This window comes from Barbus barbus, assembly GCF_936440315.1.
Source record: "Barbus barbus genome assembly, chromosome: 8".
Classification (NCBI taxonomy): domain Eukaryota; kingdom Metazoa; phylum Chordata; class Actinopteri; order Cypriniformes; family Cyprinidae; genus Barbus; species Barbus barbus.
Genome location: NC_136736.1, coordinates 16,314,160 through 16,328,275, shown reverse-complemented (window position 1 = coordinate 16,328,275; position 14,116 = coordinate 16,314,160). Strand labels below are relative to the sequence as shown.

General features: G+C 36.4%; 1 protein-coding gene across 2 annotated transcripts in view; it reads left to right on the top strand.

Annotated features, from left to right (window-relative positions):
* Positions 1-1,040: 1,040 nt before the first annotated feature.
* Positions 1,041-14,116, top strand: part of LOC306873454 (ras-associated and pleckstrin homology domains-containing protein 1-like) — a 69,068-nt gene continuing 55,992 nt past the window's right edge. For both annotated transcript variants that reach the window (XM_079422763.1, XM_079422762.1), the window contains exon 1: positions 1,041-1,242. The gene's annotated coding sequence lies outside the window, so the exon portion shown is untranslated. The remainder of the gene's footprint in view (positions 1,243-14,116) is intronic.

Here is a 14,116-nt window from a genome sequence, read left to right as displayed (position 1 = left end):
TATAGACACACGTCCTCTTCCAGGCAGTTTCATTACATTTTCTGTTGATTGGAAATTCTTAATTATTGCCCTGATGGTGGAAATGGGGATTTTCACTGCTCTAGCTCTTTTCTTAAAGCCACTTCACTAATTTGTGAAGCTCAATTATCTTTTGCTGCACATCAGAAATATATTCTTTGTTTTTTCTCATTGTGATGGATGATTAAGGGAATTTGGGCTTTGTTTTCCCTCCTATTTATATTTCTGTGAAACAGGAAGCCATGGCTGGATAATTTCATGTTCATAATCACCCTAGAGTGCTCAAAATTGTGAATATGAATGGGAGTATACTTCAGAGATATTTTACTCTTAAGAATTTCTAGGGGTGCCAATAATTGTGTCCAACGTGTGTTTGAGAAAAACATTTATTTCATAATGATATTTCCCCCCATTTTAAATTCTTATTATCCAATGAAAGGTTAGCTTTTTGTGAATTTTTTAAATAAAAGATCAAAAGGATTAACAAAGCAGGTTAATTTTCACAGTCTTCTTTGATCATATTTACCAAGGGTTCCAATAATTCTGACCACAACTGTATAAACGTATTATTTAGAAAGAAATATAGCCTATACATACTGAATATATTTGCTTTGTCTAACTGAAAATGCAGTATGTCCCAGGCAAAAGCCAGGCTCTTTTCCAATCTATATCATCAACCAAAGACCTTCAGTAGAACTTTCCATTTGGCGAAATTTTCCTTTAGAATTTATACATTTGGCGCGCATGGCTATTGTTATATTTCTTGTCTAACAAATCAATACCTTCAAAAAGTAAAGCAGATCGTGTAGATACTGTACTTTTATTATTCTAACTGCCTATAGTTCAATACACGCACATGTGCTGCCTGTTGTCCTCCTGCACCAGTAGCGGCCTGCTGTTGTTCTCGTGTGGAGAGAGGGAGGATCCACGCACCTCCTAGTGATCGGCTGATTGGTCAAGAGCTGAATCTGGGCAGGACAGGAAACGGGACGCGAGGAACGCGCAGCAATCTCCGTTCTCCGGGAGAGAGAATGGGAGAGGAAAACGAAATGTGTCAGTAGAAGACTAGAGGGATTGAATCTGGCAAATGAATAATTTGCCCTTTTAGTATATATACCGCGCTGTTCAGCACCAGGGACGTGGGATATTTATCTTTAATATTCTTCTAAATAATTATCGGCTGTTTTCATTACATAAAAGAATTGCAGAGCTCATCGCCGCTGGGTAAGTGGCTATCTCATCTTTCTTATGTCCGATACTCATACATAGGCTTTAACTTGTGCGGTGCTCTGTTATAATAGTGGGTTTACATTAGGAAAGGGCTGGAAGACCCCAAACTGGTTTAGTTATACTGTCTGATGTTATTGTGTGTCCTTATGAGAAAATTGCCTGGACAAAAAGACATGGAGCGTGTTAAAGAAAGGGGTCGAATTCATCTTTGTCATTTGACAATGGGACAGTTCTCACGAGCACAAAAGCTTTGTATCATCAGTCAATGAATTTGGGTGACCAGGTGCTGATTAGTTTGTAGAACATTAATAAGCTCGTGTGAATATCCACGTTTGGGTTGATCTCCAGTCGAGTCAAAAAAGCCTCTGGCTGTTCTGGGTGTGTGGCCGAGTAGCCTATAGGTACTGTGGCATGGTCTAGTGATCAATGTGACATTTCGAGCATTTCATCATGTTAAATTTAGCCTATCTACCAACAGCACTTTAACAGAGAAATAAAAAGTCCGTCACGTGTTTTCATTCAACGCTGTATGTCGGCTTGATTCTGGGTGTGTTCATAACGCCCATAAATTTCATGCCCCCTTCACCCCTTGTTGGTGAAAGCAGTTGTTTTATTTTCACGCACTGTAATTATGCGTCCATGTGTGCGTTTTAAAATGAATATCATTTGAGACGATGTTGTCAGCTTGCTGGTCTCCACCCTATCGAGCCCGTAGGGTAGCATGTAGTTCTGGATTTTAAACCATACATCTCTATAGGGTTGATAAATGAATGAAAGCAGTTTATTAAGGCGTCGAGGGGAGAAATGCAGGCTATGTAAAGATTTCCGACCTGTTTAAGCGTCTTTTATTTGCGCTCTAGGCCATCGTGCCCAGACTGTGTTCATTGTCCTGCTACAGTCTCTCAGGTCCTAAATGTTTTTGTCGCATGTCCTTTTCCAAGTATTTTTAATGTCGTTTTTAATGTAATTCTGCATCCATGTCCATGAATGGTTATTGAATCATGACTATGTTGCACCCATGTTACTGTTAAAGTGGGTGTAAATATAATTGGTGTTTATTCTCAATCTTGTTACTCCTGACACACAGGATATGTTAAACAGGGATTGTCCCTTACAAGCCTGGTTCATGAGAACAGGAAAATGACATCAAGACCTGTAATTTATTGGTGCTTACTAGTGCTACTCTTGAGGTGTTATTGTTCATGGACACATCTCAGTTTTATAGTTGTAAATAACTTAACCTCATACAGAACATGTCTAATCGGAATGAAAAATGCCAGCTTTTACAACTTTTATGCCAATCATTTATGCACAAATATGTAACCAATAATTTGAACCAAACTATTTGTACATAACTGTGTAAAAAACAGTGTAGGCTGTAACTGCATTGGTGAGTGTAGCAAATCTAATTAGTTGTTTTCCCTGGTAGGACTAAATGACTGACTGTAGCTTAAGTATATTTGACTAGATCCACTGAGGGGTGTCCATGTTTTTCAAGTGCTTCTGCCAAATAAAAGTCCATGTAGTGAGAGATTGAATCATAGGAAGTTTCTCAATAAGTCCACTTTTTCCTCTTTCCTTTTCAGTCCGTGCCCTTCAGCTGTGTCCTTTTTTAGTCTGCTCTAGCTGTTCACTGTCAGAGGATGTTGTCTACATCCTTGATAGCTAATGGGTAGAAGGTGGGATGTAGTCTGTAATTGGCTGACCTTAAGAAAATAAGTATTTGGTCCATGTTTGGTCCCATTTGGTCCCATTTTTCTCAGTTCCTTGTGCACTGCCATGCAGAGAAGGGGATCTATGGTCCTCTAGGCATGAGTGTGGACAAAGCAGTTTGGATGAGAAAAACAGCTGTCGCTAATGCATCACAGTGAGACAAATATCTAAGTCATCTGTGTGTGTGAACAAATTTGCAGGAGATAAACCAACTTTGCATGGGGCAGTTTTATATACAGTACATCATCTCCATCCTCTAGTCGCTACATTAAAAAAAAAAAAACGTTTTATTAGACTTTTGCCAGTTATGTTTTGGTTTAATCTCTTTAAAAATTAATAAAAAAAAAAAAAGAGAGACTTTGAGTTGGATCCAAAATCAGTGCTTTTTTGTTCAAGAGCTGGGGCCACACAAAAGACTCAGATGTTAGTTGGTGTTATTTTACCAAAGCTCCCCCTCAGAAAAGGGGGCAGACCTTCAAAGAGAACTGTAACCCTCCGTGAAACAGTCACCAGGGAAAGTGAAACCAGATAGGTCCTCAGCAGCTTCAAGGATCCGCAGTGGAGCACCTGGAGGCCAGCGAATGCCCTGCTGGTATAAATGCTTGGCACCAATCATTAGGTGTGCTTGGTCCTTCGCTTTTAGGGCTTTCAGAGCCAAACTCTTCAAAATCAGCTGTCTCTAATTTCCCTTAAGTAATTTGCCCAAAGTTAACTCCCAGACAGAACTGATGAAGAAACAGTTGAGACTGATTTAGCAAGGAGAGCACAGAAAACAGATTGTAATAAATAAAAGCATATTATTTTATTTTGCATGTTTTGGAAAGCTGTGGCTTTTGACATTGGGGAGAGAGTGTTTTAAAAGAAACTGTGAGTTGTGTGTGTCTGTTATTTTTAAACTAATTCACTGTGCTTGCTTAAACTGCATTTACTATAAAATAAATTGCTTTAGGAGAACAGTAGGCTTATTTAACAGTGTAATTGTGAAGAAATTCGATTCAGTCAGGCTTTATGTATTACACGTATGTGCCGAGCAGATTAGACTACACATTAAATTCACCCTTATTAAAGGGATAGTTCACCAAAAAATGAAAATTCTGTCGTCATTTATTCACTCTCATGTAAATCCAAACCTGCATGACTTACTTACTTCTTTAGAACTTTTTTTAAGAAATGTCTCATAGTGTTTTACAGTGTAAGTCAATGCTCACCAATACGGTTTAGTTTCCAACATTTAAAAAAAAAATATCTTCTCTTATGTCTCACAGAAGAAAGAAAGGCATACAAGTTTGGAACAACATATGAGCAAATGATGACAGAATTTTCATTTTTGGGTGAACTATTCCTTTAATACACTAAATTTATCATTAAATGGAAATCAATCCAAAATACATAGTTTAAACAAATGACTGAAGCTGAAACAAAAAAAGTGACATGACAGGTGAATTTACATGCGTTTTAAAAGTTCGATTTTGAGTCAAACTCATACAATAACAGACCTACATAATGGGATTGTTCTTGGGTTTGTCCAGCATCTATACATGTTAATCAGACAACAATCATACTCAGTGTTGTACACTTACACTAAAGGACAGAAGTAACAAAGGTGCATTGTATTTAATCCTTCAAATATTCAGTTATGCATTGTGTCATGTATAGGTCAGATACATCTAAAAAAAATTAGAATATCGTGAAAAACTAAATTTTTTGTAACTTATTTAAAAAAGTGAAACTTTCATATATATTTTATATTCATAACATGTAAAGTAAGATATTTAAAAAAAAATTGTTTTAATTTTGATGATTAGAGCTTACAGCTCATGAAAGTCAAAATCCAGTATCTCAAAATATTAGAATATTTATATTTGAGTTTCAATTAATGACCATCCCTACAGTATAAATTCCGGGTATCTCTTGTTCTTTGAAACCACAATAATGGGGAAGACTGCTGACTTGGCAATGGTCCAGAAGACAATCACTGACACCCTCCACAAAGAGGGTAAGTAACAGAGGGTCATTACTGAAAGGAGTGGCTGTTCACAGAGTGTTGTATCAAAGTTGACTGGAAGGAAGAAATTGGATAGGAAAAGGTGCACAAGCAACAGGATGACCGCAAGCTTGAGAATACTGTCAAGCAAAGCTGATTCAAACACTTGGGAGAGTTTCACAAGGAGTGGACTGAAGCTGGAGTCAGTGCATCAAGAGTCACCATGCTCAGACGTCTTCAGGAAAAGGGCAACCAAGCCACTTCTGAAACAGAAACAACGTTAGAAGCATCTTAGCTGGGCTGTGGAGAAAAAGAACTGGACTGTTGATCAGTGGCCCAAAGTCCTCTTTACAGATCAATTAAAATTTTGCATTTCATTTGGAAATCAATGTCTGGAGGAAGACTGGAGAGGCACAGAACCCAAGCTGCTTGAAGTTCAGTTGATTTGGGGTGCCGTGATGTCTGCTGGTGTTGGTTCATTGTGTTTTATCAAGTCCAGAGTCAATGCAGCCGTCTACAAGGAGATCTTAGAGCACTTTATGCTTCCATCTGCTGACAAGCTTTATGGAGATGCTGATTTCCTTTTCCAACAGGACTTTAGCACCTGCCCACAGTGCCAAAACCACTTCCAAGTGGTTTGCTGATCATGATATTACTGTGCTTGATTGGCCAGTCAACATGCCTGACCTGAACCCCATATGGAATCTATTGGATATTTTCAAGAGCCACAGGCTGATCGCTTCCATGCCATTCCTCACTGATGCTGGAGCTTGTGCAAAAGGAGCCCTGACAAAGTATTGAGTGCATAAATCAACATACTTTAAAGAACTTGAACTTTTCTGCTTTGCAAATTCTTTTTTTGATTGCTCTTAGGAAATATTCTAATGTTTTGAGATACTGTATTTTGACTTTCATGAGCTGTAAGCTCTAATCATCAAAATTAAAACAAAAAAACTTTTGAAATGTCTAACTTTACATGCAATGAATCTAAAATATATATAAAAGTTTCACTTTTTGAAATAAGTTACAAAAAATTCAGTTTTTCACGATATTCTAATTTATTTAGATGTACCTGTATATTTAGACAGACCGATGAAGACTGTAGTTTAACTATGCAAAACCCCTACTATTATAACTGTGCTTGTAATCTCAGTAACTCATTGAAACACTACTAGAATTTGAGTCTTTGTGATGATTCAAACATTAATGTGATGTAGTCACACACTGACTGTCATTCTGGACCAAATATTTACAAAGGTACTGACGCCTCTGTTCTGACCTCATCACATTCCAGTGATTTTCTAAAAGAACTGAGGACAACATGTTGTCCTGATGCCTCTCATATGATATGGGGAAAGGTTTGGTGAGATGCTTCTATATCATTGGTAACTTTATACAATTAGAATTGTGCTGTTGTCAAAATGGATGGGCAAAGTTGTTAAAGATGGCTTTTTCTTATTTCAGCTATACTGGAGAAACGTATGGAGAAAAAACTGTCAAATTGGTCATGGAGTGTTTGCAACACATTGTAAAATTCTTTACTAAAACTTGCTAGTCTGGCAAGAACAAATGAAGTGGCTCATTGCCCAGATTCTGAATTTTATTCTTCCCTTCCATGTGTGTCCCAATGATGTTTGACCTCTCGTGACATTAGTGATCTCACCATGACGACAGCCCTACTTAATCCAGCTGGAAAAGATATGACTGAGTGTTCTTCCCTTCTCATTTGGTACATTTACATTAGAAAAGAGAGGGATGACCAGCAAAAATGTACTGAACTAAAACAAGATATAATTAAATGAATTACACAATTAAATAAATTAATAGCGCATAAGACAAGGGGAAAGATACGGAAGCGTATTGCATTCACTTGAGGAAAAAAAATCTACTCTGTTTTTCTGAATTAACGAGTTAATTATCTCAGAATTACGAGATAATTTTTCATTAAAAAAAGTTTTTGCTCTGTTTTTCTGAATTAATGACTTAATTATCTCAGAATTACGAGAATTTTTCATTAATAAAAAGTTTTTGCTCTGTTTTTCTGAATTAATGACTTAATTATCTCAGAATTCTGAGATAATTAAGTCATTAATTCAGAAAAACAGAGTAGATTTTTTTTCCTCAAGTGAATGCAATACGCTTCCGTAGAAAGAAGAATGCATCAAATCCAGCATCGGGATGATCTCATTTATTAAAAAGCTGTAAGGTCATGCCTCTGCTCTGAGAGTGAATGAATGAAAGGAACGAGATGGGTCAGAGCATATCCGGTCACCACTGTGTGAAATGTCAGCCCTCATAGAGTTATTTATTTGTTGCTTAATTGTTTGCAATATTGTTGCTTATTCTTCCACTGCAAATTCCAGTATGTTTGCATCATATCCTTTTGGAAATACAGTTGCCATCTGAAAGCAGTGGATGCGTATGTTGGGGAGTTTTAGGTTCAGTGAAAACAAAATGTATAAAATGAAGATATTAATTTAGCTGTATCTGGTTGTACAGGCTGATCATATTGCTTTATATGATTTTGAAGAAGTATATTTTAGACAGTGAAACACTGCAGGACACTCTCTTTCCCATGCGACCAGCAGTCTACCAGTAACTTCAACAACTTTATCAGTCTTTAACAACTGATTTTCATATGTTAGCTATAATGTAAGCTTGTTCGACAAATGATTGTTTCAGCAAAATAAGAACACGCTGTTTTTTTCCTCTGCTATTAATATAATATCTTCACACACCTTCAGATGGAAGTTTCTAGGACAGTCTATTTTTTTCTTAGTCTTAGTGCTACTGTGGGACTTTGACTGTAAGAAACCTGAGTGCCTAACCGGATGATGGATTAAAAATATGAAATCACTTTTCAAACTTTCTTCTAAAAATGTGGTATTTATTTGATACATTATTCATTTTACCTTTCTGTGGAATAATGAAGCATGAGAAGGGGGTGAAGCTTGATCTTGCAGCCGTGTGCATAAACACTCCAGGGTCATTCAGAATGTTTGAACTCGCAGAACATGTGAGCGCTGATAGTTGAAGGTCCTTTTATTGTTTGTTGACTTTTCTGGCTAGGCTTGTGTGTCCTTGTAATGGAGGTAGAAGAGTCACCAGTCATCTAATCTTGTTGGTTTGATGGTTTTCCTCAGATAAAATGGTTTTCCCAGATAAAGACTAGATCTAGTCTAGACTGAAGCTAATTACACCTTTAGTCCAAACCTAAGTATATTGCCATTTGTGGTTTCCACTGATTTACTATTGATTTTTGGGGTAGGACTAGACTCCTGTTTAGGGTAGGCATGTGTTTAGAAAACAGGCTCTATCCGAGAGGTTCAGATTTGAGTATGAATGACAGAGTGTGAATTTTTGGGAAGGTCTGACCTTGTTAATAAAGGTTTTAACTCCCTTAAAGGATGTAAAAGCAAACAGTTAGTGAGGGCTTTACAAAGTACATTAAACAGGATTAATTACAAAAGAAAAACGTTTTACTCAACTGCACATTTTCTAAGGTAAATAGACAATGTTTTTACTTCGAGATTTAACTGACATGTACAAATATTTTGTATTAATTTTAAATGTCTTATACGTAGTTTTTTGTTGATTTTATTTTATTAACTTTGTACTTACCATTTAAGATAGTGGTGTTGCTGACATGGTGTTAGACAAACAATAAATAAATATACATATTACAGAAGGAATATTTATGAATAGGAGAAATTGTAACACTCAAGATGTCAGTAAATCCTGCTTTACTGTTAAAAGAGTATTTTGGTTAAAGGGATAGTTCCAAAAATGTTGTCGTCATTTACTCACCCTCATGTCGTTCTAAACCCAAAAGATTTCCAGTCATCTTCAGTACATAAGTTTGAACCTTGAGGTCTGTTCTTTTGATCATATCATTTTTATCATGTCTCTTCAGAAGACTTGGATTAAACTGCTTGATTCATATACTTTTACAGTGTACTTTTGTACCTTTTGAAGCATGAAAATTTTAATGGATGGACAAAAATGATGAGAAAATAGTAAAAAAAAAAAAATGTTTGCCAAAAATGATGAAGGTTTTATGATTTTGAAATGACATGAGGGTGAGTAATTGACACATAATTTTCATTTTTGGGAGACTATCCCTTTAAGGTGTGATTATGATACATTGGTCAGATTTTATCCCTCACTAAAAATGTGTAATTAAAATGTATTTTGCTAAAAGGTTAAATGGATTTTGATCTTTTCCTTAAAAGTGGTAGTAACAGTTCTCTCTGTTGCCACTTTTCATTACAATTGTTCAGCAGGATCTGCACTGGCATGCTAGTCATGTTCACAACGAATCACATGGGTTATGAGTCAAGGTTTGAGTTTTTCACAGACACAAGCAGGTTTATGCCCCTTACATGGATACCGTTAAAGCTTTAGTGCAGTGTCTCACACACATACACACATACTTGGTAGATTCCAAACCACTAGTCACCCTCTTGTTAATCTTTCGGCCGTTAATGACTGTTTTATTGTGTGGCTGCTCCAAATTACAATCCCATGTGCCAGACAGGAAACTTTAAACCTGTTTCCAGGTCAGCCTCACTGTTTGGCTCAGTGGTTCTTTGTGGCCCACACACAGATTCAGGGTCAGCCAGCTTCAACAAGTGCCAGTTTCAACAGCTACAGGAGGGACTCAGCACTAGCAGAGGGGGGCTTTCAATGGGAGAACATGTTCTCATTGCAACATGCAGAAATTGTGTAGTGTGTTTACACTAGGTATGCACAAAATTGTGAGTTGCCCTCAATTAAACTACTAAACAGGGATAAAGGGATAGTTCACCCAAAAATCTGTCATCAATTTCTCACTCTCATGTCATTCCAAATCCATAAGACCTTGTTCAACTTCTGTTAAACACAGAATCTCCACTGTAATCATGCAAAGCAATTGTGTCTCTTCAGAAGACTTGGATTAAACCGCTTGGTCGTTATGGATTACCTATACAATGTCTTCATAAACTTTTTGTATGTTGAAAATTCTGGTGAAATTGACTTTCCAAGGTACAGAAATCTGTCAAGTTTCATTAAAATATATTTTTGTGTTTCGAAAATGAACGAAACTTGTAAAGGTTTGAGACGATATGAGGGTGAGTAATCTTTAGGTAAATTGTCCTTTTGCAATAGCCATGTATTATTTTTTTACAAAAGGAATTATTCTTTTGTGAAAGCCATAATCTGAATGATTTTGGGTTCATCTGAACTTAGCTGAACACATTTCTTGGGAGTGTTAATATAAGACACGTTCTTGTGAACGAAAACAGATACAAAGCAATGTTATGAAACAGAATTAATGTTTTTTCCCTCCAACTTTCCAGCAGCTAAGTGCCTCCACAAATAAAAGTCAAAATAATAAAAATTATTTTGTAAGCAATCATCTTAATAAACTAGTCATCTTCACTTATAGGCTAGTCCAGGGGTGCCCAAACTCGGTCCTGTAGGGTCAGTGTCCTGCAGAGTTTAGCTCCAACTTTAATTAGATACACCTGAAGCAGCTAATCAAGCTCTTGCTAAAAACTTCCCGGCAGGTGTGTTGAGGCAAGTTGGAGCTAAACTCTCCAGGACACCAGCCCTCCAGGACCGAGTTTGGGCACCCCTGGGCTAGTCGGTATTTGGATGTGACAATCCTTGCTTTACACTCTGTCTGCACTCTTAGTTTAGCTTTCTCACGCATTTTCCCGGCTGGTTTTCCTCAAAGTTGTGCGCATATCAGTTCAAAGAGTGTTAGTTGACTGGCAGCAGCCAGAATCAAAATCTGGAAAGACTCAAGAAGAATTATAGCAAGTAAGTCTTTTCTGACAGGTTCATAAAACTGTATGGTCATCGTATGGAAGATTTCAGAACTTTAGTTTTGGCGTAGCTGGAATGGAGCCTCATCAAACCCCTCTCACTGTGGGAATATTACAGATGACGAAATTCCCACAGTGTGTACTTTGTACAGCATAGAGGATCTATTTGTGGCTATAGAGTTTATCTATGTGTCTTTGACAGAATATTGAGAATTTATAGAGAACTGATTAAATCCAGATCATGGTGCAAACCTAAAAGAGGCCATACATTTATATAATATCCATTAGAGAAAGCGAGCCTGCTCCACAGCTTTCACAGATACTCATCCTTTGGTCTTGTTATAAATATCTCTGTGATGTATCAGATCAGTGGTGGCCCATTAAAGGACGGACGGAAGATAATTTGGATCCACACTTGACTATTGTATCCAAGGTATTTCTGTCAGCATAAGTGCCAATCCAGTCAATGCTAATATCCTTTGCTGTTTCATGTTAACTTTGATCATTTGTATTGATTTTGTCCCCTTAAAATCAGATGGTTCACAATATTTAACACAACCCTCGGAGATCTTCTATTGTTAAATATTTAGAGTACCGGTTTTTTTTTTTTTTTTTTTTTTTTTTTTTTTTTTTGTGCGCTAATAGCACTCATAGTAGGAATGTTCTCACAGATTTATACTAATGAAATATATATGCTCTTCTGCGTCTTGCTATCTTCAGTTGAGGCATTTCTGCTGATTCATGTCATCTATTCTGCTGTGTGTGTGGTTTAGTTGAGGCTAGTTAATCAATAAGCTAGCATTAGGACATCCCTGGAGAACATTAGAATAAGAGAGATGTTCATTCTTTTACTCTTAGCTCTCAAAAATCCATTAGGCAGTATTAGTGCCAGTTTCTGTCCATTTTCCCTCTTTTTGTTGAGGTCTGTTGATGGGACCCGACAAACTGTCAGCATTCAGCTTCATTTCTTGCATTGCTTTGGCTTGTAAACTTGTAATTGTATGTTAAATTTCAGTTTAGCACTATTATCTTTAGTTTTATTTGCTATGTAAAAAACAAAAGATTTTTCGAAATTGTAAAAGCAAAGATTACAGGAGTTTGTTTTATAAGTGCTATTTCAGTCTTTCTACTTCCAAATTTCGTTAAGTTTTATTTAATGTGTTACTTGCCATTTCTTTGTAATTATTTGTGACATTTGCTATCAATTTCAGAGTGACAATTGTTTTTAAGTAAATCCTACACCATTTTTCCATTGTATAACCATTTAATTTACAAGATCAAGTATAAAATCGCAGCTAGTACTTGTGATGGTAGGGTCGGATAATTTTCCTGATTTAAATCTTTAAATCTCATTCAGCAAAATGAACAAATATTTATTCAAGTAATGTTGTTCATTTGAGCAGTTAAATTAATAATTTTGAATAGCCAAATTTATTTTTATGCAAACTTTCATATTTCACAAATCATATTCTGAATCAGAAAATCATTATAATACCAGCCAAAGAAAAATTAGGAGAAACCATTGAGAATTAATTTACACCTCAACTGTCTTCTTGTCTGAGTTTTTCATCCTTGTGTCAAATAACAGCCGCATAGGCTCTCTACAAAAAAACCCAAAAAACAATTCATGAACAAAAGGATGTTGCATATGCGTGGTCACAAAAACAATGAATGAATCACTCTCTGAGAGAACTTGTTACTTCCAAGTCATATACAGTTGTGGTCAGAATTATTGGAACCCTTGGTAAATATGATCAAAGAAGACTGTGAAAATTAACCTGCTTTGTTAATCCTTTTGATCTTTTATTTAAAAAATTCACAAAAAGCTAACCTTTCATTGGATAATAAGAATTTAAAATGGGGGGAAATATCATTATGAAATAAATGTTTTTCTCAAACACACGTTGGACACAATTATTGGCACCCCTAGAAATTCTTAAGAGTAAAATATCTCTGAAGTATACTCCCATTCATATTCACAATTTTGAGCACTCTAGGGTGATTATGAACAAGAAATTATCCAGCCATGGCTTCCTGTTTCACAGAAATATAAATAGGAGGGAAAACAAAGCCCAAATTCCCTTAATCATCCATCACAATGAGAAAAAACAAAGAATATATTTCTGATGTGCAGCAAAAGATAATTGAGCTTCACAAATTAGTGATGTGGCTTTAAGAAAAGAGCTAGAGCAGTGAAAATTCCCATTTCCACCATCAGGGCAATAATTAAGAATTTCCAATCAACAGAAAATGTAATGAAACTGCCTGGAAGAGGACGTGTGTCTATATCGTCCTAACGCACGGTGAGAAGGAGAGTTTGAGTGGCTAAAGACTGTCCAAGGACCACAGCTGGACAATTGCAGAAAATAGTTGAGTCTCGGGGTCAGAAAACCTTAAAAAAAAAAATTGTCAAACAGCCCCTACATCACCACATGTTGTTTGGGAGGATTTCAAGAAAAATTCTCCTAGCTCATCCAAAAACAAACTCCAGCATATTCAGTTATCAGACAGGACTGGCACTTCAAATGGGACTGGCTTCTATGGTCAGATGAAACTAAAAAATTAGCTTTTTAGCAGCAAACACTCAAGATGGGTTTGGTGAACACAGGGATAAAAATCACCCCATGTGTACAATTAAATATACTGCTGTATTTTTTATGTTGTGGGCCTATATTTCTGCTGGAGGTCCTGGACATCTTGTTTAGACACATGGCATCATGGATTCTATCAAATACCAACAGATAAAAAATCAATAAGTGACTGACTCTGTTAGAAATCTTATAATGGGCCATGTTTGGATCTTCCAACCGTACAATAATCCAAACACAAACCTCAAAAACAACACAAAAATGGGTCACTGAGCACAAAACCAAGCTTCTGCTGGCCATTCCAGTCCTCTGACCTGAACTCTGTAGAAAATGAGTGAGGTGAACTGAAGAGAAGAAGCACCAACATGGAGCTGTGAATCTAAAGGATCTGGAGTGATTCTGGATGAAGGAATGGTCTCTGATCTCTTGTCAGGTGTTCTCTAACCTCATCAGGCATTATAGGAGAAGATTTAGAGCTGTTAAACTGACAAATGGAGGTTTCAAAAAGTATTGAATAAAAAGGTGCCAATAATTGTGTCCAACGTGTGTTTCATAATGATATTTCCCCCCATTTTAAATTCTTATTATCCAATGAAAGGTTAGCTTTTTGTGACTTTTTTTTAAAAATAAAAGATCAAAAGGATTAACAAAGCAGGTTAATTTTCACAGTCTTCTTTGATCATATTTACCAAGGGTTCCAATAATTCTGACCACAACTGTAAAAGAGTAATTTAAAATTAATAAAATAATTTATGAAAAACACATCCCTATTT